The 26,325-nt window shown below is 42.5% G+C and overlaps 1 long non-coding RNA gene across 1 annotated transcript in view; it reads right to left on the bottom strand.

The window, feature by feature from the left end:
* Window positions 1–26,325, bottom strand: part of LOC124556797 — a 65,016-nt gene that overhangs the window by 13,448 nt on the left and 25,243 nt on the right. The window contains exon 4 of the long non-coding RNA XR_006968693.1: window positions 24,995–25,113. This is a non-coding gene — a long non-coding RNA (uncharacterized LOC124556797). The remainder of the gene's footprint in view (window positions 1–24,994; window positions 25,114–26,325) is intronic.

Here is a 26,325-nt window from a genome sequence, read left to right on the forward strand (position 1 = left end):
TGATGTGATGTCTTGGAGGCTGCTAACAAATTGTGCTACATATTAACACCTCTGTGTCCCAATCGTGCGGAAATATACTGCAGGCCAGCCTATTATTGCATGGCCTTTCTGCGATTTCACTACGATTGCGTGGCTTTACCTGGCCACCTTGCAGTGTATATGCAGGCTCACTTGTGAAATTACATACAGGTGCATCCAAGCCTGCCTGCTTGCCCTGTACATGGTTGCAACGGAACTGCTTTAATTCAGTAATGCCCAAAATTACAGCATTACATACCTCCTCTCTTTGAGAAGACCGGGACCCCAGGTCTGAACCTATGGTTAGACTGCAACAGAAGACTTCACCACAATGTTATGACATAGGTTATTTTACAGTTTTTCCTCTTACATCCAGCAACAAAGCACTGAAAGTGGTGCACATTCTTCCTATAATTCTCAGCCCACTGGCTTCACTGGTCCTTATGCTGCTACATAAAACCTCCAGACCCATTTAAGCAACCTCTTAACCATTAACCCTTCCAAAACATTAAACAAATAGTTACATGAATATCCCCTTGTCACACCCTAGTGGCACTTCATAAGGTAAGCAACAATGCTTGTTTTAACACTACGCAAGGTTGCTTGCCCTTTGAATCACAACTAATTACATCCTGTAACATAACGCTCTTATTAATACATCTAGCTTTTGCACTCATCATACCTTTTCATTTACAAATGGTTAACCAGTCCAGCAGTATTTCATGTACTGGAGGATCACATTGGCAAGTGGCCCTTTGCCTGAGGTAGAGGAAGGGTGCGCAAAACGGATTGAACACTAACACGTTGCTTGTGGTTTTGATGCTTATGGTTTTGCTCATGTGTCACTACCCCTGATATTGCTGAACATATGAAAGCATTTGTTCTACTGAAACAGGCCACTCTTACATGTCTATTAGCTGGTTTAAGGACAGGATTAAGTTAGCATCCAATGTCTCATTCAGGTAGGTCAAACTTTCCCTGGAAGCATTGCTAGTGGCTTCTCCAGCACAATTTTCGGTGTGTAATCTTCCACTTTTTCCCCATGTAACAGAGGCTGATAGATAAAACACTGGCCGCGTTATGTCACAGACTGTCCCATTAATAAGTATTCCACTCCTGTGCAGAGCCAAATGTTCAGCTCCCATGAGCTTACCTCGCTCTTAGTAGTTTCTATTACCACTTTGGTACTGTTTGCAGAAAACATCCAGTATGAACCTGCTTGCTGAAAATAGGGTCGTGGCTTCAGTATATCACTTGAACAATCCTGATCTGCTTTATCTAAGTAAAACTGCAACTTGCACATGCTGGTACTTGTATGGACCACCCAGATTGGGAAAATAGTAACGCTCTCCCTCTGACAATGTTTTTAAGTTTAGTTAGCAACATCACTGTATAACTATCACCATCTTCCATGATCAGCATAACCTCCTGTGTTCTTACTTGGATGAATCTCACCTAAGTTCAGAGTCAGCTAAAGTGCCCAAAGATTGCTTGTGAGAACCACATCCTCTTGCCTTGTAAAAAGTAATCTGGTTTCCAATGGCAGTACCTGCAACACCTCCACCATGCTCCCTGCAAAGAGGTGCAACACTGCTAAGGTGAGGACTCCACTCATCTTTTACTTTAACCTATGGCAACCTGGGAACAGGGAACTCCCATCACACCCCTCCAACCTGCAAGAGGTCTGCTGTTGTACAGACATACAAAAGTAAACTCAACCCTTGAATACCTAACTTACACACAAATGAATATAAAAGTATAATCCTATATATACCATGAACAAAATTTCTTTCAACTATCCTCATCCTCTACTGATATGCTAATCCTTTACACCTCTAAATGGCATGTGTATTCTAAGCTAAATGTAAACTCTTCCCCCCCTACTTGCTTGGTTTTAATCCAAATGGAATCTCCGATACAGGACAAAGGAGGTTTCCTCACTACTACTACTACTACTACTACTACTACTACTTCTTCTTCTTCTTCTTCTTCCTCTTCTTCTTCTTCTTCTTCCTACTACTCATATTCCTACCCTCAATGGATGATAACAACTGTGTCGAAGCATTTGGAGTGCTACAAAATGGCTTCAGATGCCCAACATGCACAACAGTTGTATGAGTCTGTAACTGAAGCTTGATGTTCACTGGTGTGTTACCCCAACTACCTTATATGGCCTTCAATAATGAGTTACAAATTTCTTGGTCTTACCCTTTGGAACATAAGAGTTTGATAACATTACCTCACTGACCGATTTTATATTTGGGTAATTTGCCCTCATGACTTCCCAACTGCACTTGATATTCCAGGGCTCTGACATTAGCTCTCTGAATATACTTCCAAATTTCCCTCACTTTTTAGCAAAATCCTTAACAGGCTCCCCTTCCATGCCAATTCTCAGCTTTACTTTGTCGAATGGCAATGGCATGCACCTCCTGTAAACTACCTCATATAGCGAAAACCCTGTCACAGAATCAGCTTCTGAATTATACGCACTCACAACAAAAGATAAATACCTGGTCCAATCGTTATGGTGTACACCCACATAATCACTTAACATCCTTCTGACAATGAGCTGTACCCTTTCCATTCTACCATCAGACTGAGGTACAATGTCTAATACCTAATACCTAATACTTCAATAAATCAGACATAAAGTTTGTCCTTTGATCAGTGATCATAGTTTCTCGTATTCCAGATCTTAGAACCCAGCTGTTGACAAATGCTTGTGCTACCATTGCTCCTGATGGTTAGGGATTGGAATCATTGCCACATATCTAGAAAAAGGATCAATAATGGTTAACATAAATCATCCAATCCAATCATTTCAAAAGACTCCGTTGCTTCTGGTAACCTCTGCAAAGGTATTAATTTATGGTTCATATCTGCCTACTGTGTGCATTGCACACAACCCCTTACAAACTGGTCCATATCTTCTTTTCAAGACTTCCACCAGTAGCGCTCTGCTACTTACCAATTCATTGTTCTACAACCCCGATGCTCTGACAACAGATGGTTGTGCACTTCTTTCAGCACTTTCTCTTTTAGCTTCACTGGCACTAATATCTGCAGTTCCATCCTTACACAACCGTCTTACACAAATGTCTTACACAATAACCAGTCCCGCACAGTGAATTGTGGCTGTGACTTATATTGTTTACATCCCAAGTCTGCCTGCTGCACCACTTTCCATTTTGCAAGGTTGTGTGTGACCCATTGTCTGTATCACTGCTACTTTTTTCACTGAACCTTAATGTTCATCTAGGCAGTCTACTGGAAGGGTCCTTAAGCCCCAACAACCACCTACAGACTACACAGTTCATTACTACTTTAAAGTTCTTTCCATACAAATAACACGTGAAATATATGATTCCATATGCCACATTAAGCATCTCTTTTTCTGCTGTCAAGTGGTTTTCCTCTGCTCTGTTCAACTGCCTAGAGGCACATGCTGCTGGATGATCCTCACTGTTTACCACTTGACTGAGAACACACATACCCTATAGCCTGATTGGAAGCATCAGCTGACAAGATAAACTCTGTCTTGAAGCCTAAAAAAATTAGGACTGGACTTATGTAAGTGCTCTCTTTAATTCTTCAAATGTGTCTTGGCATTACCCATTCAAAGTCTACCCCCTTTTTTAACAGTTTTGTAAGGGGCCTCACCATATCTGTAAATCTTTCTACAAATTTTCTACAATAATTCCCTAAATGCAAAAAAAGATTGTAAATCCTCAGTATTACTGGGAACTGGAAATTCCCGTATTGGCCATATCAACCTGAGATTCATCTTAACCCCTAATAATATGCCCTAAATACATAACTTCTTCTAATACAAAGTGACATTTTTCCACATTTAATTTTAAATTTAGTGCTTGTAATATTCTAAAAGGCTCTCACATACATTGCGTATGCTCTGCCATACCATTCGCAAAAATGATTACATCATCCAGGTACACCACGCACTTTCAGGATTTCAGTCCCCTTGGCATTCCAGCCAACAAATGCTGAAATGTTTCTGGGTCATTTTTCAACCCAAATGGCATTCTATGATACTGAAAATGGCCCCAGGGGTCTGAGAATGCTGTTTTTGGATGGTTATCTGGGAGTACATCTGTCTGATGGGACACACTCCTCAGCTCAGATGTAAGATAGAGAAGCACTTACATTGCCTCAAACTGTCAATAGTTTCAGTCATGTTCGGGATTGTATATGAATTGGTTATGATTCTGCTGTGAAGATGTCAGTAGTCACATTAGGATCTATATCATTTGGTCCCATCTGGTGACTTTTTCAGTAAAACAATGATGGCTGCACTCAACAGACTAGTGGTTTCCTCCATTATCCCATCCACTAGCAGTTGCTCAATGAATTCCTCATATACTTGTTGCATGCATCATGTAGTACAGTAAGGTCTACAATATACCAGTGACTCAGTTCCTGTAAGGACCCAATGCTGCTTTATAGGTATTGCTGGTAAAGATTCTCAAGGGGAAAAATCCTCAAATTCAAACAATACTTTCTCCATTCCCAATCTATCTGTACCTCTAAGATGCTCTAACTTCCTACACAAGGCAACTCTATAGGTGGTTTGCACATTACCCTGGTGCACATGGGTTGAGTCCTTATCCACATCATGCAGGACTTCCAAATTAACTACTAACATTCCCTTGGTGAGCTGTACCCCATCAGCACCAAAACTGTCTGAATTCATGGGCATCACCTTCCCATCCAATACCTTCCATTGTAAACCCCTCTCATATACACACAGTATTAGATTGCTCAATAGCTTCTATGACAATGATGACAGTACATTTGGTTATGTATCGGTGCTTGTAGTTATATGTCAAGAGGAATACATTCAGTTTAAGAATTTGAATTCTGCTACTTGTCTGGTTGGAATGCCAATCTGTTTCTGCTTTCTCCAGCTGTTTCCAAAAGTTGGGCAGAGGATTGTTTGATTATTAAACTGGTCACAAGATGTTTTCCATTTGTTTATTTCCAAAAGCTACATTATCTCTTCAGTTCTGCTGTATATCAAACACAATTTATAAAAACACATTTTCCTGTACTACACTGCCAAGCATCAAAGCATAACAAGCTATTAGCTTCGACCACTGACCTCTCTCTCTCTCTGATCAACTGACAAAGCACTTTTCCTTTCTTTTTGTACACAAAAAGAGATGCTTTTTTATATGTATGTACACCACACTTACAAGTCAGTTCATCAATTTTGTTTTAATACCTTTGATTGTACAATTGTTTGTTTAGTTGTATTTAGTTTTTTATAATAAAGCAGATAAATGAAAACATGAGAAAAATTGGTGTTTTTATGTCTTTAATTAAGCTACTCAAATTTGGTGATTATTCTATCTTTGAATCAATGTGTGAGAGAAGTGATTTAGCAATATAAATGCAGTTGTGCAAAAATGCCTTTAGTTTGCATGCACTAATAAACATTTAAATAAAGTTATAACCCATTCTACTTTTCCTCTGCACATACAAAAATTTTAGATAAATTATTTTACACAGAACGGCATTTTTCTATTATGTGATAAAATTGGTTTAGTTACACTGTGTATTATATCTCCATGCACTGACAAAGTTGTTAGTGTATGTTTGTACAGCTGATTTGGTGTAAATTTGGAAATGTAATCATAATGTGAAGAAAATGGTGTTGTATTGATCTCTTCGTTTATGGTAAAAATGGCATTCTAAGGACTTGCTACATTATACAGTACATGTACTAACAAGGGAACCTCCCCATCGCACCCCCCTCAGATTTAGTTATAAGTTGGCACAGTGGATAGGCCTTGAAAAACTGAACACAAATCAATCGAGAAAACAGGAAGAAGTTGTGTGAAACTATGAAAAAATAAGCAAAATATACAAACTGAGTAGTTCATGTGCAAGATAGGCAACATCCAGGATAGTTTGAGTTCAGGAGCGCCGTGGTCCCGTGGTTAGCGTGAGCAGCTGCGGAACGAGAGGTCCTTGGTTCAAGCCTTCCCTCGAGTGAAAAGTTTACTTTCTTTATTTTCGCAAAGTTATGATCTGTCCGTTTGTTCATAGACGTCTCTGATCACTGTAATAAGTTTAGTGTCTGTGTTTTGCGACCGCACTGCAAAACCGTGTGATTAGTAGACGAAATGACGTGCCTCTCCAATGGGAACCGAAAACATTTGATCGCAAGGTCATAGGTCAACCGATTCCTCCACAGGAAAACACGTCTGATATATTCTATACGACACTGGTGACGGCATGTGCGTCACATGACAGGAATATGTTGTCGACCCACCTAACTTGTACACTTGGCGAATGGGTAAAAAGATTCTTCTACCTTGCCCGATTTAGGTATTCTTGTGGATGTGATAAGCACTCCCAAAAAAGTGATGAAGCATAAGAGTTTGTCACATAAACTGAAAATAAGAAATTAAAGTTTTCACTTGAGGAAAGACTTGAACCAAGGACCTCTCGTTCCGCAGCTGCTCACGCTAACCACGGGACCACAGCGCTCCTGAGTTCACACTCTCCTTGATGTTCCTTATGTTGCGCATAGACTACTCAATTTGTATATTTTGCTTATTTTTTCATAGTTCCGCACAACTTCTTCCTGTTCTCTCGATTGATCGGTGTTCAGTTTTTCAAGGCCTATCCACTGTGCCAACTTGTAACTAAATCTGAGGGGCGTGCGATGGGGAGGTTCCCTTGTAAGCTTCTCCTTATGAAGCAACATGATGAGTCTAACACATCATTTTCTGCCAGTTCTACCAAGCTCTATGCATTAACAGGCCAATTTTCTGGTACCCTGCAACACACTAACATGTGACTTATCCTTACTGCTGCTGACTGCAGTTTAAGTGGTTCACCCTTAAGATTAGTACACATTGCGTTCATTCTTCGCTGGTGACTGTCTCCCTAAGTTCAATTATACGTCACCTAAGGTCAACTTTGGCATGCTGTGTTGTCATAAACTCCAGTTCTTTAAGTTCATGCAATAGCCATCACTTACGCAGGGCATGACTTCTACACGTTGCCTAAAACACTGTGTCCCACACTGAAAATCCATCATTGCTGAACTCAAAGACTCCACATCACTATCTCCAACTCCACGTAAATTATATTGTGGAGGCTTTAATCACCACTGACCCACAAGTTGCATACTTGCTACTGATACATGTGCCCCTGTGTCTAATAAAAGTTGTACATTCTACCCTTCACTACCCTTCATTGTCCCCACTATACTACAGTTCACCTCTGCATCCATATTTTTTGCATCAAAATTTGGAGCTCCACATGGTGGGCATGGTGTTTCTGTTTGCATTTAACACCAGCTTATCCAACCCCTTTTTCGCCTTACAGTCACACTGGTGTTGTTCAACAACAACACATCTACTATACCGAGGTTGGAAACATTACCTTGCACATGTCCCATCGTCACACGTCTATAACACCTCATGGCAGTGAAAAATACTCTTCTCTTATCCCGTATTCCTTTTGCTATATCAACTTCTTCAAACTTTGTGGCTGATTTGACCACAGAGTATAGTCCTTTGGGGTAATCATCCTCATCCTTCTATACATATCAGGTGACAAGCCCTTCAAAAGTGTGACCAATGCTCTCTGTTTTGCTTCACAGAATATGATTCTATTTGCCTCATCGCTTTCCCCTAATTCATGTGTCTGCACATTCACCTTCTGTAATCTGTCTGTAAAATTCTCTACTGACTCATTATGCTTCTTTGACACACTACCCAACTTCTCACAAACAAGACTCAAGTAGGTTTGCTTCTTGTACTTTTGTAGCAGGCCTGTTTTCAAATCACCAAATGTCTGAGTGCCTCTTAGTCACTCTGTACATCTGGCATACATCTTGGCTTCCCCTACTAATTGTAACTTTGTCACTTGTAATAATGAACCTGTGACCAACCCTCAATATTAGCTGCTAACTAAAAGTCATTCAAAAAAGACATTACACTGTCAGTTGACTTTTCAGATAAAAGTGTGGTCAAACTAGCTGTGGCTAGATCTAATAAAGGAGTAGGTTGCTCAGCTAATTCCAGTACTTCCCCCCTAACCACAACCCTATTACACAAGTCTGCTTTATCTGATCTCAATTGCACCATTTTATTAACCAACGATTGAACTGCCACCCGACTACTGACACCCTGTGTTTGAGACTTGTCATTGTGGAACCTTAATCTCCAATACAGCCTAAGGCACACAAAATTCACTCACAACAGGCTGTATGACTCCATACATACTTACATCTTAGGTCTTATCATCATCCATCCTAACTCTGTGCACTATTAATCATATACTCAAAGCAATGGCAATCAACACCAATTACTGGTACTGACCCTGCATTTGGTGCAGAATGCTCTCACAAGTTACACTGACCACATCTCACAGGCCATAACTAATGCTCCTCCATATTACCACAGAATTACAAAAGATCAACCAGTTCCCCTAGCTGTACAAACATAACCCTCAAATCCCTATACATCACTTTCTTAAGCTCCATTCCCTTTACCAATAAAATAGGAAAAAAACAACTACAATAGCCAATAGTCTACTCACTCACCCCACTGTGTAAAAACACTACATGCTTCAGTTATGAAGCTGTGCTGTGTGGAGATCAACTGTGCTGGTAGCAGTTACCAAAATATTAGTACTGCTACACAGATATGCAGAATCATCAGGAACTGCTTCCCATTAGCTATGCAACAGACTCAAACTCAGCTTGATTATTAGGTATGGTAGGCTACCATACACCCAGTGGGCTGGACTGAGTTCGCATATCGGCAGCCCCACACAGCAGTGTGGCTACGATAGCGGTTGCATGGTGGTTATTGTTCCAGCAACAGGTTCTCAGGTTCAACAGATGGAGACTGTCCAATAACCTCTGACTGTTCTTCAAAGTGTGTTTATTCCAAAAGCCCAAATAGTATTACATGGGTCTGGAACAGTAGCACTACTTTTGAAAAATGTATAACAGATTAACAGTAGTAGCACACCAGCCAGCATTTTAAGCTAAACACACAGACACCTGCTCAACAGCACCCATTATTTCCTTACCACCTTATTAGGTTAGAATGGCTAATGTGATGACTCAATTTGCAACCGTTAGCTTGACCTGTGAGCAATCATCCTCTTCTGTAGTGTAGATGCAGCCATCCTGTTACACTAGACTGTCCCAGATATTGTTTTTTGGTGGTTTTTGGTTAAACAAAACACAGTGCCTACCTCATTAATCTGGAATGAAAAACGCTACCAGCAATCTTTGTGTAGCACATAGTCTCTGATATACTGCACTGTACCTTGATTGTGGTGTTTCCACCAGTAGTAGGGTGCAACTCATCAGTCTGTAGCTCATTAACTTCCATTTCAAGGCAGTACTGACTCTTCAAATTGTTTCATAATTTTCAAGTGTAAGTAGCATGGCATCATGATACATCACACTGCACACATTTGCTTATATGGCATTTACTTGTCACTGATTAATTGCTCTTGTCATGAAAGCAGCTGACATTTTGGATTTTACACATTTTCATTCTTCCACTAAAGCATCATAAAACTATCACAAATACTTTGAAACTTAGTTTTCCGGCATTAACATGTGCTTCTCCAAGCCAGTGTATTACTTCAAAGGCAAACTCACTGAGATGCAACTCCCACGTAGTTGAACAGTTGGATCTTTCAAGGCAAATAGACATCTGAGTACAACATGGTCAGTAATTACCATGAAATGCCCCCTCTCGAGCACCACACCACAGCACTTTTTCCCACAGGTCATGTGATTCTGTTCATATATGTCCAACTGTCAGGAACTGTACACTGTCAAGTTTTCTTGTCCATCTATTTCTTAGTTTAAGACATAATACAACACATAATTACTGGTGTCACGTGACAGAATAAATGGTTTCTGGTTTAAGGGTAGACAAGAATAGCTCTTGTCATTACTAGGTTCTTTAACTGTGTTAGGACTTCCTCACCCTCAACTGTCCTGATGATTTTTACTCTGCTCTTCAGGAAGTGTATAAGAGGCTTATAAACCTAATGAATTCAGGTATAGAACTCTGGTAATAAGTTGTAAGACATATGAAGGATTGAAAGTCCTGCTCTGTGATCCTGTCCTGCCTGAAAGTAGCTACTAAATATACTTCCCTAAGTACACAGTGATACTTTTCAAATTCAGTGTGGCATGTGTGACCATTAGTCATTCCTGAGCGAAGTACTGTCAGGTTACATGCTCTTTGATATCTTCAGAGAACACATTTATGTTGTTTAGTTACACCAGGGGGCACTCCATTATTGTAGCACTGTCAGTGCAGGCAAGAGATTTTGTGTATTCCAATGAAGCTGAGAGCTATATTCGCGGTAGCATAGCTACTGGCAGATTGAATGTATAAGAGAGGTCTCATCAGAGGATCCAGACAAAGTGTTCCACACAACGACCCATCGTCTTCATTTCTTTACCTATCCTTCCTTTTCAAATATTCTATGCGGTGGGAGATTGGGGGGGGGGGGGGGGGCAGCTCTAGAAGTGAGGTAAACCCCGCTCTCCTAGGGGAGGAAACCCCAATTTCAAACCCTGCTGGTCCAGAAGCAGTGAAGTAGCAGTCCCACTACTGAGCTTATCTTGCACAGTGCCTGTAATGTGGCCAGGGACATTTGACTACAACTACAATAATTACAAATGAGCCTCAGAGCAAGTTGTTAGGCTGTAAGATAATACTGGATAAAACAAACTGGTATATGAGTTGGGACATGGAATATTAGAAGTTTATACAGGCCAAGAGCTACTAATTGAGTAATATGAACAATAAATAGGTACAAATTTGATCCGACTGTATTACAAGAAATGAGGTGGAATTGTGAAGGTGGCCTTAAGAGCATTGTTTTTCAACTTGTGGTTCATGAAGCCCCAGGGGGTTAGCAAAATATTTTAAGGGATTCACAAAACTCATTTCCATAATGGTGAGTCTTGAGGTTAGGCCTACTTCTGTTTCCTTCGTTTCTGCAGCACTGTCATAATATTATTATTATTATTATTATTACTATTATTATTATTGTTGTCATTATTAAATTAAATTAATCCTGTAATGCCTCATGTTACATGTGTGTAAAATCAGCAATTTATCACATTATTTCCACAATAAATTAATATTTACCATGAATTCCTGATTTACAGTTATGTAACAACGTTAGGAATGCATCTGATTCCACTACAGTGGAAATTTAGTCTGCTAGCTTCTTTATATTATAACAATACTAACAACATTAATGTGACCACACTAAGGAACAGTTATATGGTGGTCAGGCCTTTGATTTTCAACAATAGTCTACTTCTTTCCTTGTGGCTAATGCAGTAAGTTGTCAGTTGTGTATCAAAATCATTTCTGATCACGTTAAAATGGATAACTGGTTGAAAAGTGGAAGTTTGAGAGAGAAACAGAGTTTAACAAAATCACAAATTAGTGATTCAACTTCCAGTGATGTGTGTCAATCTGACAAAAATGAACTGTATGTAAAGAAAAGAATGTACAGTCATAGTTACAGTGGGTTCAGATTTTCGTATGTAGGTGGCAAGGGCTGCCCAAGACCACAGTGTGGTGTTTGAGGTGACATTCTTGCTAACAGTAGTCTGAAACCTTCTCTACTTAAACACCATTTAGAAACCAAACACCCCACCCATGTAAACAAATCTGCTGATATTTTTACATGAAAAGCTAACAAGTGGAAAAACTATTTAACTACTTTTTTATCCATTGAAAACAGTGATAATGAGAATCATCTTGAAGAGTCTTATTGTGTTACCTACAGAATTGCTAAAACTATAAAACCTCATTCAGCAGCTGAAGATTTAGTGCAGCCATGAATAAATAATGTAGCACTTTGCGTGCTTGAAGAATCTTTCACAAAAAAGTCAGTATGGTATCATTGTCTGATAATATGATCAACTGCCAGATTAAAGACATATCAAACTATGTCAAAAATTATGGGAAGAGTTCATGGCAGTCCTTTTTTTGTGATTCAACTTGATGAATTGACTGTTTACAGTTCCCCACAGTCGTTTAATGAACAAAGTAAGAGCATATGGACTATCAGACCAATTGTGTGATTGGATTGAAGAGTTCCTAGATAACAGAATGCAGCATGTCATTCTCAATGGAGAGAAGTCTTCCGAAGTAAGAGTGATTTCAGGTGTGCCGCAGGGGAGTGTCATAGGACCGTTGCTATTCACAATATACATAAATGGCTTTGTGGATGACATTGGAAGTTCACTGAGGCTTTTTGCAGATGATGCTGTGGTGTATCGAGAGGTTGTAACAATGGAAAATTGTACTGAAATGCAGGAGAATCTGCAGCGAATTGACGCATGGAGCAGGGAATGGCAATTCAATCTCAATGTAGACAAGTGTAATGTGCTGCGAATACATAGAAAGAAAGATCCCTTATCATTTAGCTACAAAATAGCGGGTCAGCAACTGGAAGCAGTTAATTCCATAAATTATCTGGGAGTATGCATTAGGAGTGATTTAAAATGGAATGATCATATCAAGTTGATCTTCGGTAAAGCAGATGCCAGACTGAGATTCATTGGAAGAATCCTAAGGAAATGCAATCCGAAAACAAAGGGAGTAGGTTACAGTACGCTTGTTTGCCCACTGCTTGAATACTGCTCAGCAGTGTGGGATCCGTACCAGATAGGGTTGATAGAAGAGATAGGGAAGATCCAACGGAGAGCAACGCGCTTCGTTACAGGACCATTTAGTAATCGCGAAAGCGTTACGGAGATGATAGATAAACTCCAGTGGAAGACTCTCCAGGAGAGACGCTCAGTAGCTCGGTACGGATTTTTGTTAAAGTTTCGAGAACGTACCTTCACCGAAGAGTCAAGCAGTATATTGCTCCCTCCTATGTATATCTTGCAAAGAGACCATGAGGATAAAATCAGTGAGATTAGAGCCTACACAGAAGCATACCGAAAATCCTTCTTTCCACGAAAAATACGAGACTGGAACAGAACAGAGGTACTCAGGGTACCCTCCGCCACACACCGTCAGGTGGCTTGCGGAGTATGGATGTAGATATGGATGTATTACCAGTTTAGCCATTTTTATTACTTTTCATCCATTATATTAATGGGGAGTCTGTAGAAGAGGAACGACTATTCTGCAGACTCTTAAAAGAGAGAACTACAGGAGATGTATTTAAGATAAACAATGAATACTTCCATGAAAACTCAATAGACTGGACTTTCTGTGTAGGCATTTATTCACAGATGGTGTGAAATCTATGACAGGGTGTTATGCTGGGTTTTTTGCCAAAGTGAAATCGGTAGAGCCGAACACTTCCTGGACACATTGTTGCATTCATAGACAGGCTCTTGTTTCTAAACACATGCCTTATGGATTGAAATCTGTGCTGGATGATGCAGTGAAAATAATTGGGTTTATTAAGGCTTGACCTACAAATTCCTGCATCACTGAAGTTCTTTGTGAGGTAATGGGAAGCATTTTTAAGTGTTTATTGTCTCACACTGAAGTAAGGTGGTTATCGTGAGGTAGAACTATTTCCAGACCGTATTGTCTTAAAGATGAAGTTTATGTTTTTCTCACCATCTGTGCCCTTCACAAAGCAAAGTGAATGGAAGATTAAATCTGGTTTCAAACTTTAGCTTATTTGGCAGACATTTTCTCAAAAATTAATAGTTTAAACTTATCTCTCCAGAGTTCAAATATAACATTTGTACTGTGCAAGACCATATCAGACCATATCAAATCATTCATTAAAAACTTATTTCTTGGGAAACATGTTTAAATGGGTATCAAACCAAGTCCTTTGATATCCTTCATGACTTCCTAGTGAAAAATCATCTTTCTTTGACAAAAATATCAACAACATGGTTAAAGAACATTTGAAGGGACTTGGAAAAACTTTCAGAAAATGTTTTCCTGTTATGTCCAATAATAAGAGTCAATGATTTTATAATCCACATCAAGCATAAATGAAAAAGAGCAGCTTCTTGAACTTCCCACTGATTTTCAGTTACAGAAAAGTTATAAATCTTTGCCATTAATTGGGTTTTGGTTAAGTTTAAAGGCATTCCCAGTGTTAGCGAATAAAGCCATAATGGTTTTATTACTCTTTTCCTTCTCACATTTGTGCATAAAGTCATTTTCTTCATATGACTATTTAAGAAATAAATACAGACAAAACTTTGAGCTGAAAGTGATTTGAGACTTTATTTAACTTCTGTGGTTCCTGACTTCAGAGCTCTGTGCCGTGGAAAACAAGTGCAACTTTCTCACTGAATTCCAACAAAGAGGTGATAAATTACAATGACAGTGTGTATTTATTATTGCAATTAACTCTTAAGATGTAACTCAAGTAATTTTAGGTTTTAACTGTCAAGGATTAAGTTAATTTAAGGTTATTAAATCTTTTTCTTGGAATTAAATTTTATGCGTGTCTACTGTATGTATATTTAAAAGTCAGTGGTTCACCCAACTCAGATCATTGTAGAAGGGGTTCGCGAGTCAAAAAATGTTGGGAATCACTGCTTTAGAAAGAGTACGCTGATAATATTCCATAGACATGCAAAAAATGACAAATACAAATGTGGAACACATTCTGTAATACATGACTGCCCGGTAACAGAAGTGAAGAGTTTTGTGGCAGTTAATAAATGACTGCCATGCCTCACTATTACACACAAATATGGGGACATAGCATTTGTTAACCAACAGAAGTGAGCGAAGAAGATGAAAAAGATGAGTTTTATGAGGAGCTAGACAACACAGTGGAAGGAGGGAATAATATAAATATAAAAATTATACTTTGTGATTTTATTATGAAAGAGGGGCAAGAGATTACATACAGAATGAATAGTGGGAAAGAGAGCTTACATGAGAAACTGATTGGTTGGTTGGTTGTTTGAGGTTAAAGGGACCAAACAGCAAGGTCATCAGTCCCTTGTTTCAAATAGACTCCATTCTGCTAACGGGACATCTCAGTATAGTCAGAAAAATAAAACGGATAAAGGGGAAACGTAAAAGGGCAGTCACGTTGTCATTAGTAAAAACAAATGAGGGAAGTTGGCAAGAGAACGAACCCAACACTATGCTGAAACAGCATAGGCAAGACCACCTGTGACTTAAAAGGTACAACTGCTATAATGCAGAAAGTACGTATGGGAATAGAAAAACTAACCAAGCCTTAAAAAGAAGGGGTAAAAACAGAGTAAAAGGGAAAGAAAAGAGGATTCCGGTCAGGGAGGTGAATCGGGAATCTCTGAACACTGCCTACAGTGGGAGACACCCAAACACTCACCGCCCTGCCCCAACACCAGAGGGAGATTAAAAACTTTAAAACTGAGAATAAAAACCACTCTCCCGGAGGAAACCTAGAACCAGAGAGACCATCCGGGAATCGTCAGCCAACATCAAAGGTAAAGTGTGGGGGAGTCTGTACTTAGCACGCAGAGCCAAAAGAAGGGGGCATTCAACCAAAATGTGGGCCACTGACTGGAAGGCTCCACAACCACATAGCGGGGGTGGCTCATCACGCAAAAGGAAACCATGGGTCAGCCTGGTATGGCCAATGCGGAGACGACACAGTGTGGTCGAGTCCTTGCGGGAGAGGCTAAAGGAAGAACGCCATGGGCCTGTATTCACCTTAATGGCACGAAGTTTATTAGACAGTGGAGTAGCCTCCCAAGAATTGGCCCATGACTGTGCAAAGTGGGATTTGATGTGAAGCCGTAAATCCGCTGCAGGAGGGGTTACAGAAAATGGGGGGTAAGTAACTGCTCCCCCAGCCAAACGATCAGCGAGCTCATTACCCGGGATACCCACATGGCCCGGGACCCATAGGAAGTCAATGGAACAAGCAGCACGGTGAAGATCAGAGAGATGGTCATGGATGGCAGAGACCAAGGGATGGCGCGAAAAACACCGGTCAATAGCAAGAAGGCCACTCATCGAGTCCGTACATAACAAAACGCGGTTGTGTTGGGATTGTTTAATAAAGGTAAGGGCCCGGGAAATTGCCATCAATTCCGCAGTAAACACCCCACATGAGGGTGGCAGTAGATGATTTTCCGTTCCAACAAAGGACGTGAAGGCATACCCAACATGATCAGCAGATTTAGAGCCATCAGTGTAAAAAACAACAGCATCCCGAAACTCCCATAAAATTTGGCGGAAAAAGGAACGGAACACCACCGGGGGGGATGGAATCTTTCGGACCGCGACGGAGATCCATCCGAATTCGAGGCCGAGGAACTAACCAAGGAGGGGTGGAGGGGAGGGAGCGAGGAAGACAGGACAAAGAAGGAAGCCGAAAATCACGGGTAAGAGACGCAAGGCGCAGCCCAACCGGTAAACCCGCCCGAGGGCGGGAGTCAGGCGGGCGACGTCCATGGTCTGCGAATAGGATAGAATAGGAAGGATGAGCGGGAGAAGAACGGATAGTAAGGGCATAAGACACCAGAAGCTGGGACCGCCGAACAGAAAGGGGGGGGATCCCAGCTTCAACCAGGAGACTATCAACAGGGCTAGTAGGGAAGGCACCGGTGGCCAAACGGATACCACGATGGTGGACTGGATCCAGCACGTGCAGCGTAGAAGGAGCAGCTGAACCATAAACTTGACAACCATAGTCCAAACGTGACAGAACTAGAGCACGATAAAGACGGAGGAGGAGGGAACGGTCCGCACCCCAGGAGGAGTGGGCAAGGAAGCGAAGGACATTGAGTTTACGGAAACATCCTACCTTCAGGAGTCTGATATGGGGCAGCCAAGTGAGCTTGTTGTCGAAAAGAAGACCTAGGAAACGAAACTGTGGAACCACAGGCAATCTTTGTGCAGCGAGATAGAGCTCTGGATCAGGGTGGACCGTAGTACGGCGACAGAAGTGGACCACCCGCGATTTTAAAGGAGAGAATTGAAATCCGTGGGAGAGGGTCCATACAGAGGCACGCCGTATAGCCACCTGGAGCTGCCGTTCTGCAGATGGCATCGAGGAGGAACTAACCCAAATGCAGAAATCATCCACATACAGGGCAGGGGCGACCAAGGGACCGACAGAGGCCACAAGTCCATCGATAGCAATGAGGAAAAGAAGGACACTCAAGACAGAACCCTGTGGGATGCCCGTCTCCTGGGTCCGTGGAGAACTAAAAGCAGTACCAACTCGAACTCTGAATGACCGATGGATCAGGAACTGGCGGATAAAAATCGGGAGGGGGCCCCGAAGACCCCACTGATGAAGGATTAGTAAGATGTGATGGCGCCAGGCCGTGTCATAGGCCTTGTGAAGGTCAAAAAACACTGCAACCAAATGGCGGCGCTGGGAAAAAGCCTGCCGAACTGCGGCTTCCAAGCGAAGCAAATGATCGATTGGAGATCGTCCCTCTCGAAAGCCACACTGGTAAGGGGACAATAGATCCCGAGATTCGAGGACCCAAGTGAGCCGACGGGCTACCAGCCGTTCAAGTAACTTACAACCAACATTGGTCAAACTAATTGGCCGATAGCTGTCAACAGATAGGGGGTTCTGACCAGGCTTAAGGACAGGAACCACAATGCTATCCCTCCACTGAGAAGGGAAGTCACCCTGGAGCCAGATACGGTTAAACACCCGAAGAAGATGGTGCCGTTGTGGAGCACTGAGATGTTGAAGCAGCTGGTTATGAATGGAATCTGGGCCAGGAGCCGTATCATGAGAAGCAGATAGAGCAGAAAGAAATTCCCATTCAGTGAAAGGTTCGTTGTAAGATTCTGACTCACAAGTGGTGAAACATAAGGTGACAGCTTCAGCCTGCTGTTTTTGATGAAGGAAAGCAGCTGGATAGGAGGCCGACACTGATGCCACTGCAAAATGGGTCGCAAGATGTTCTGCGAGAACTAATGGGTCCGTACAAATGCCATCTGGGAGGTGAAGGCCTGGGAGGGGGGACTGCCGATGGCAACCTTGGAGAGAGCGAAGTGTAGCCCATACCCGTGACAGAGGGACAGTGGAACCAAGGGAAGAAACGAATCGTTCCCAACATATCCGCTTGCTCTGTTTGATTAAATAACGGGCTTTAGCGCGAAGGCGCTTAAAGGTAGAAAGGCTGGCTACAGATGGGTGCCTCTTAAAGTGTTGCAAAGCTCGACGGCGATCACGGATGGCAATGGCAATGGCCGTACTCCACCACGGGACTTGCCGACGACGAAATTGTCCAGATGAGCGCGGGACAGCAAGGTTAGCAGCGCGAACAATCGCGTCAGACACGTCACGTAGGACGTCATCAATACAACCCGACAAAGAGGGAGAAAACTCGACCTGTGCAGTATATAGAGGCCAATCGGCACGGTGGAAAGACCAACGAGGTAACCTCTCCATCGGGGAGCGGGAAGGGAGCGTGATAATCAACGGGAAATGGTCACTATCACAAAGGTCGTCGTGTGGCGACCAGTGTAATGAAGGGAGGAGAGAGGGAGAAGAAAGAGAAAGATCAATGGCAGAAAAGGTACCATGACCAGCACTGAAATGAGTAGGGGAGCCATCATTAAGAAGGCACAGGTCGTGGTCTGCAATAAATTGGTCGATAAGAAGACCTCGTCTAGATGGAAAGGCACTGCCCCACAAAGGATGATGAGCATTAAAATCCCCAAGGAGGAGGAAGGGAGGAGGAAGTTGCTGAAGAAGGGTGGTTAAGGCAGCAGGTGTAAGAGTCCTGTCAGGAGGGAGATAAAGATTGCATACTGTGACTGCAGAGTCTAAGTGGACCCTAACAGCAACTGCTTCCAATGTAGTTTGGAGAGGAATCCACGTGCTAGCAATGTCTGTACGGACCAACGTACAAACGCCACCAGAAGCCCGCAAGGGTCCGACCCGATTTCGACAGAAAACACGGAACCCACGGAGGGTCGGTGAGTGAGCATCAGTAAAATGAGATTCCTGGAGAACCACACAAGCTGCTGAGTAGGACGAAAGAAGGGATTTCAATTCCGGAAGGTGACGATAGTAGCCATTACAATTCCATTGGAGAACCACAGAACGATGGTTTAAATGAGGGCTGAACACGCTAAATCCAGTCATACCGCCGGGTCCCCACCCGTCACCGACAAGGAGGGGGCGACATCCATAAACGACAGGTCAGAATCCGGTTGTGAAGCCGGGGAAGGGACCTCCGGTGACACCAGAGGCTCTTTGTCCCGGGACTTATGTTTCTTCTTCTTTTCAGGCTGAGATCGAGGAGGGCTGTGTGGCATAATGGAGCCAGCTGCAGCAAGATCAGGAACAGAAAGAGACCGGGCGACCTGGGGGCCGATAGACCGCGGCTCTCGCGGTCGCCGCGCTGCAGCAGACCTTTGACCTGGAAGGTGCCGGGAAGGGGCATCCCGGGAGAGGCGCCCTTGACCGGCAGACGCCGAAGGAGTGGGACACTTCTCCGGCTGGGGAGGGGGAGCGGCGCCCAGAGGAGAAGGTGTGGGAGCCGCAGGGGAGGGGGGAAGGAGAGGGGTCCGGGACGGGGGTAAGGAAGGGGGAGGAAGGGATGAAGATGTAACCAAGGCGTAACTAGATGTCATGGACACAGGGTGCAATCGTGCATATTTCTTACGGGCCTCTGTGTAGCTTAAACGATCAAGAGACTTATACTCCTGTATCTTTTTTTCTTTCTTATAGACTGGGCAATCTGCTGAACGTGGAGAATGACTACCATGACAATTTACACATACAGGAGGGGGAACACAGGGACTCCCCTCATGGAGTGGACGTCCACAGTCACCACAGAGAGGGTCCTGGTTACAGCGAGAAGACATGTGGCCAAAACGCAAGCACTTAAAACACCGCATAGGAGGTGGGATGTACGGCTTCACATCACAGCGATAGACCATAATCTTAACTTTCTCAGGAAGGGTATCCCCTTCAAAGGCCAGGATAAAGGCACCAGTATCAATACGATTATCTTTAGGACCCTTCTGAACACGCCGAACAAAGTGAACACCCCGCCGTCCGAGATTGTCCCGAAGTTCCTCATCAGTTTGAAGGATGAGGTCTCTGTGAAAAATCACACCTTGTACCATATTTAGAGACTGGTGAGGGGTAATGGACACGGGAATTGTGCCAAGATGGGTACAGGCACGAAGGGCCGCAGATTGGGCAGCCGAAACAGTTTTTATCAGTAATGAACCCGACCGCATCTTGCTCAGGGAGTCCACTTCGCCGAACTTGTCTTCAATGTGTTCCACAAAGAATAAAGGTTTGACACTGGTGAAAGTATCTCCATCAGTCCTGGTGCAAACTAGATAACGGGGGAAAGGTTTTGCCCCTAGACGACGGGCCTGACCCTCCTCCCAGGGGGTAGCCACGGAAGGGAAGGCCGAAGGGGCAAGAGAAGCAGCACTTGAGGAATCAGTACCACGCAGAGAGACGGCCGCAGAAGAGCGGCCAGAGGTTTGGACCCTTATGCGTTTCATCTGCATAGTGTCCGCCCTGATACCACCCACTCCGATCAGGGGCTCTCCTCACGGGCGCCACCCAGCCACAGCAAGGGCCGTCTGGCACGGCGGCCATTGCCGGGAGTTCCGATGCTCCAGGATGACGAGCAACCACTCCAAGGCATGCATGAGGAGGTCACAGCTCAGGTATCAGAAGTGTGATCCCTGTGTGTTCAGGGGGCTCAACCAAAAGGGTACATAGCGACCCCACCACACGGGCTGGCTACCGTGCTGGCTATGCACCCTAGCATCAGACAACGACGTAGAAGAAAAGGTGGAATATACTAGGAGGGCACACGTCGGAGACACTAGGTAAGGTGCTCTTCCCCAAATGGCTCACACTACGGAAGAGAAATTTTGGAATGGAGGTCAAACCCCAGAGGGGGACCAAGGAATGCCAAAAGGAGGAGATGATTACGCAACAAAGCCAGAGTGTAAAACCAACAGAACCAGGAGGATAGCGGGGGCCAACATAAGCAAGGACACCAATAGAGGGAGAGGAGAGGGAGAGGAGAGGGCGAGGGGAAAGGGGTATGGAGGGGAAAGGAGGGGAAGGGAAAGGAAATGCAGCCCGGGAGAGAAAGAAGGCTGCAATGGCTCGGGGCCCCGTGCTCGCCACGCACGTATCCACGAAAGAGTTGTGGACCCCCTGGGGGGATGAGAAACTGAATGAGAAAGGGTTAAGACTGATCTATTTTGTAGCTACTCAAGATCCTATAATCAGTTCCACCATAAGAACATTCATAAAGTGTGCTTGGAAACCACCAGATAGGAAAACTATAAGCCAAACTGAACACTTGTTGGTGGTAAATGTTATCTTGTTCAAAGAGCGAGATACCAAGGCAAAGTTTGTACCTTGCGATGGAACACAATTAAACAAAGTTGCTGTCAGAAGCAAATACAAATGAGAGATGGTGGTGTAGACACACCCACAAGAGTTTCCATACACCACCACAGCAGTTTGCTTACTTACATCTGAGTGCAGTCACGTTCAGCCCAGTCAGCAATCACTATTGAAGGTGACTGCATTGTCTCTCTACTGAGCCAACAGTGCAACAATTGTGTGAGACAGAGCTCTGCATACAAGTTTACAGTTAGTTGTAATCTGTGAGAAATAAATACTCCTGACATTCCTGTGTAACAAAGTTAAGTATTCCATCTTCTTCATGTTATAATAAAGTGATCTAATATTTTACATGTTGTAGTATCAGCTCAGTACCTCCAGAAGTAAAGCTAAGAAGCCAACACTGTACTGATGAGTATATAAGAAACTATCAGCCTTGATTGCGCTAGTGGAACCAACCTTTACCAAGGTTTCAGCCCAAATAATTGAGCCTTCTTCAGAAGATATACCAGAATCTATAATTTGTCTAAGAGTGCATGGTCTAGAAATAAAACTAAAACAACCTGAATAAGTGTAGTCACATTTTAAAAATGCGGTACGTAATGACATTGTAATTCTGTCAGAGACAGCAAAGGACTTGGAAGAGCAGTTGAACGGAATGGACAGTGTCTTGAAAGGAGGATATAAGATGAACATCAACAAAAGCAAAACGAGGATAATGAAATGTAGTCAAATTAAATCGGGTGATGCTGAGGGGATTAGATTAGGAAATGAGACACTTAAAGTAGTAAAGGAGTTTTGCTATTTAGGGAGTAAAATAACTGATGATGGTCGAAGTAGAGAGGATATGAAATGTAGACTGGCAATGGCAAGGAAAGCATTTCTGAAGAAGAGAAATTTGTTAACATCGAGTGTAGATTTAAGTGTCAGGAAGTCATTTCTGAAAGTATTTGGACAAGAAGAGAATAGAAGCTTTCGAAATGTGGAGCTACAGAAGAATGCTGAAGATAAGGTGGGTAGATCACGTAACTAATGAGGAGGTATTGAATAGGATTGGGGAGAAGAGAAGTTTGTGGCACAACTTGACTAGAAGAAGGGATCGGTTGGTAGGACATGTTTTGAGGCATCAAGGGATCACAAATTTAGCATTGGAGGGCAGCGTGGAGGGTAAAAATCGTAGAGGGAGACCAAGAGATGAATACACTAAGCAGATTCAGAAGGATGTAGGTTGCAGTAGGTACTGGGAGATGAAGAAGCTTGCACAGGATAGAGTAGCATGGAGAGCTGCATCAAACCAGTCTCAGGACTGAAGACCACAACAACAACAACAAGTACTAAGTCAACACCAAGACTTAACTTAAGCTCTGGCGTGCGCCTCGTCTCCATGGACGCCGTGCGGTGGGCCTTGGTAGCTCATGTGAAACTAAGTAGGACTAGACAACGCGCTGCAAAACAACATGGCGGGGAACATTCCACATGTCTAACTGAGACCATGACTGTCAAAGACAAAAGATCAATGCAGTTATATCTTAAAACAAATAACTTATAGAAAGGTTGAAAATCTTAAACATAAAGCCTCTGCACCAGGTTATGACTAAAATGTAACAAACTATGCATGGATTTACCTAAGTTCAAACACACTACCCCAGTAGTGTGTGTAGTAGGTAAAGGTTGGTTTCATTACCGCAATTGAGGCTGATAGTTTCTTATATATTAGGTTATCATGACTGCTGACTGGGCTGCAGTGTTGAAAGTACTGATGAGTGTTATGTCATCCAGTATGACAAGTGATGATGAGTCTGGTAGTTTATATAGACTTTACTCAACTTATTACAAAGTCTGTAATGATGTGTGCATGTTGTTTCTGTGCATCATCTGCCCAGGGCTTGCCTTGTGTATTTTGATATTTTCTGTGTCTCATATAAAGTGTTTAACCATATCTGAGCTGCCACAGAAAAAGTATTTAAATGAAGTTGTTCAGTTTCAAGTGCAGCAGATTGAATAACTAACACTCAGTGTCTAACAGATGACTCAGCACCGTTACCGGTTGTTACACCCAAGTTTGGCCCATCCAATATTAATGAAGAGGACTGGTCAGAATATTTAGACACAGACAGAGGCCCATTTCACAGCTCACAACATTACAGTAATGGTGTGCAATGCTTTTTTTTTTCTTTCAGCTGTCACAGACGCAGTGCACCATTTGTATTTAAAACGATGCCCCAATTCTCATCATGAAACTGTACACTACAACAAACTTGTTATGCTGGTCAATGAACATTATGATTCTCAGGTACATATTGCTGCAGCAAGGTATAAATTCTTCTGTCTCAAGAAGCAGCTTGCACAAACTTTAAAACAGTGAATTGCCAAACTAAAAAGGCTTGCAAGACACTGCAGGTTTAAGTGTTCTTGTGGACTCAGATACAGTGATATCATGTTACATAACGCAATTACACCAAATATCAGACACACGTATTTGCAATGCTATCCTCAAATTGCCAGACCCTGATCTAAAAACATTTCTATCTATTGTGGAATCTCAAATTACTGTGGACACAACTGGAGGTGATTTTGAGGCTCCATGTATTTCTGTTGTAAAAGTGCGCAAGGCACTCAGTCTAAAGTTCACACTAATGTTAAATAGAATAAAAACAGGTCTCAGGCTAACAGTAAAATTAGAGATAAAAAATATATGTTTTGTGGTACATGACTTGTGCTACAGAATACAGTGAGGAAGTGTTGTCCTCAGTGCTTTTCAAATCACAACAGAAATGCTTGTCCTTGTCATGATGGAGAATGTTTCCAGTGTGGTAGGAAAGGTCATATTAAGTGTGTTTACAAGGCAGCCCAGGCTCAGGCCAGGTCCAGCAGCACCAGCCAGGTGCATGGCTTCAGCAAAGCAATCAACAAGTATGGTTAATGTTGTGTTGGCACTGCCACCAAAGTGAGCACAAACGAAGACTTGCATTTCCAAATCACAGAAATCTTCTGCAGTAGTACACAGATAGGAGAACAAACTTTCTGTCCAATTAAGAGTGGCTCAAAAGATAAATTTCAGTTAGACACAAGTGCTTCTGTTTCCCTTGTCAGTAAAGACATGTATGAAATGATCAGTAGTCCACAGCCACTGAACACTACTTCTATTTTGTATGCTTATAAGGGCCACGAAATATCAGTACTTGGCGTGTGCAGTTTGCAAACAACTTTTCATGAAGTTATGAAACGTGTTTTGTTTCATGTACTCAGATCTATGGAGGGTGTAAAAATTTCTGGTTTAGACTTGTTTGATTTGTTCAACCTATGCACACAAGACAATATGTTCCAAACCAGTGTTTCAGTGCCCAGCACTACTGTTAAAGCCTGTCTCCCATGCAGTGCATGAGCAAATTGTTTAGGTACTTCAAGATGGAAAGACAATGAGTTATCCAACCAATTTCTGCCAGTCAACGTGCATCACCTTTGGTCATTCTCAAAAAGCCATCAGGAGGTTCGCATTTGTGTGCAGATTTTAAAGCCCCAGTAAACTCATAAACTGTCATGGATTCATTTCATCTCCCACAACCAGACAAATTAATAGACAGATAGAGACAGGGGAAATTCTTCTCTAAGATTGATTTACATGGGGTATACTTACAGTTGCTGCTGGATGAGCAGTCCAGACAATATTCTGTGATCAACACTCAACAGGGTTTGTTCTAGTTTCAATGACTGATGTTTGGAATTGCTTCAGCTCCTGCCATTTTTCAATGGTTCCTGGAACAATTAACAGCAAAAGTTCCTTCTTGTACAAAATATTTGGACAATATTGTTACTGTGGAGCATAAGCCTACTGAACAAGTGGAAAATATAGACTGTTTGTTTCAAGTTCTTTCAGTGGCTGGCTTTAAGTGCAACTAGGAAAAGTGTTCCTTCTTCCACAAAGAACTTCACTATTTAGCACATGTTATAAATGCTCAGGGTATTCATGCTGCTAATGCACTCTTTGTCTGCAATTAAAGGCCTGCTGGTGCCCTTTAACATTAAGGATCTTCAAGCTGTCATGGGAAAGATTACCTATTATATTAAACTCATTATAAACTCTGTGCAAATTGCTGTTCGGCTGAACTGGTTGTGCTGGAACGGTATTCCCTTTGTGTGGTCCCAAGACTGTCAGGACACATTTCAGCAATTGAAGGATGCATTATTAAGTCATCATTGTTCAATTAGTTTTGATCCAGCAAAGACTGTTGCATTACCTGTGGTTGCAACTTCTTGTAGGATTGAAGCTGTGCTCTCCCATAGAATTGGTGCTTCTGACAGGCCTATTAATTTTGCCTTGAAAACTCAAAACAATGTGCAATGTAATTACAGTAAGCTTGAAAAAGAGGCAATTGCCATTCTCTATGGTGTTACCAAGTTCCACCAATACTTGTATGGAAGGAAGATCTATTTGCTTACAGATCATCAGCCTTTAATGGGCTTGTTCAATCTTTCCAATTCTGTCTCATCATGGACAGCACAAATATTGCAACACTGGACTCTGATATTGTCTAATTATCAGTATGAGTTGTACAGACCAACTGTCCAACATTCGAATGTCGACTTTATGTCTTGCTTGCTGGTCGGTACCGATGCAGTATTAGATTTGCCTGAAGAAACATGTCATCAAATCGATACTCACAATTTTGAAAGTCTTTAAAATTTTCCTCTTGATTTTTGATGTATTGCTGCAGCAACTGTTTCTATGCAGGTTGTTGGATGGCTGTGCAGTCTGAAAAAAATTCCCCACCCCCTGGCACATTGCTGCTTTTCACAATGTAACACACTACCTGCACGGGCAAGTGCTCTGCTTTTGCATACAATGATGATACATGGGTTGTGATTCCTCACTCCCTCCAGCAAGAAGTTTTGTCCTTACTGCATCAAGGTCACTGGAACGTAGTTTGCATGAAGTAACTCGCCCAACATCACTGTACTTGGCAGATT

Source organism: Schistocerca americana, chromosome X, assembly GCF_021461395.2.
Source record: "Schistocerca americana isolate TAMUIC-IGC-003095 chromosome X, iqSchAmer2.1, whole genome shotgun sequence".
In the NCBI taxonomy this organism is placed as follows: Eukaryota; Metazoa; Arthropoda; class Insecta; order Orthoptera; family Acrididae; genus Schistocerca; species Schistocerca americana.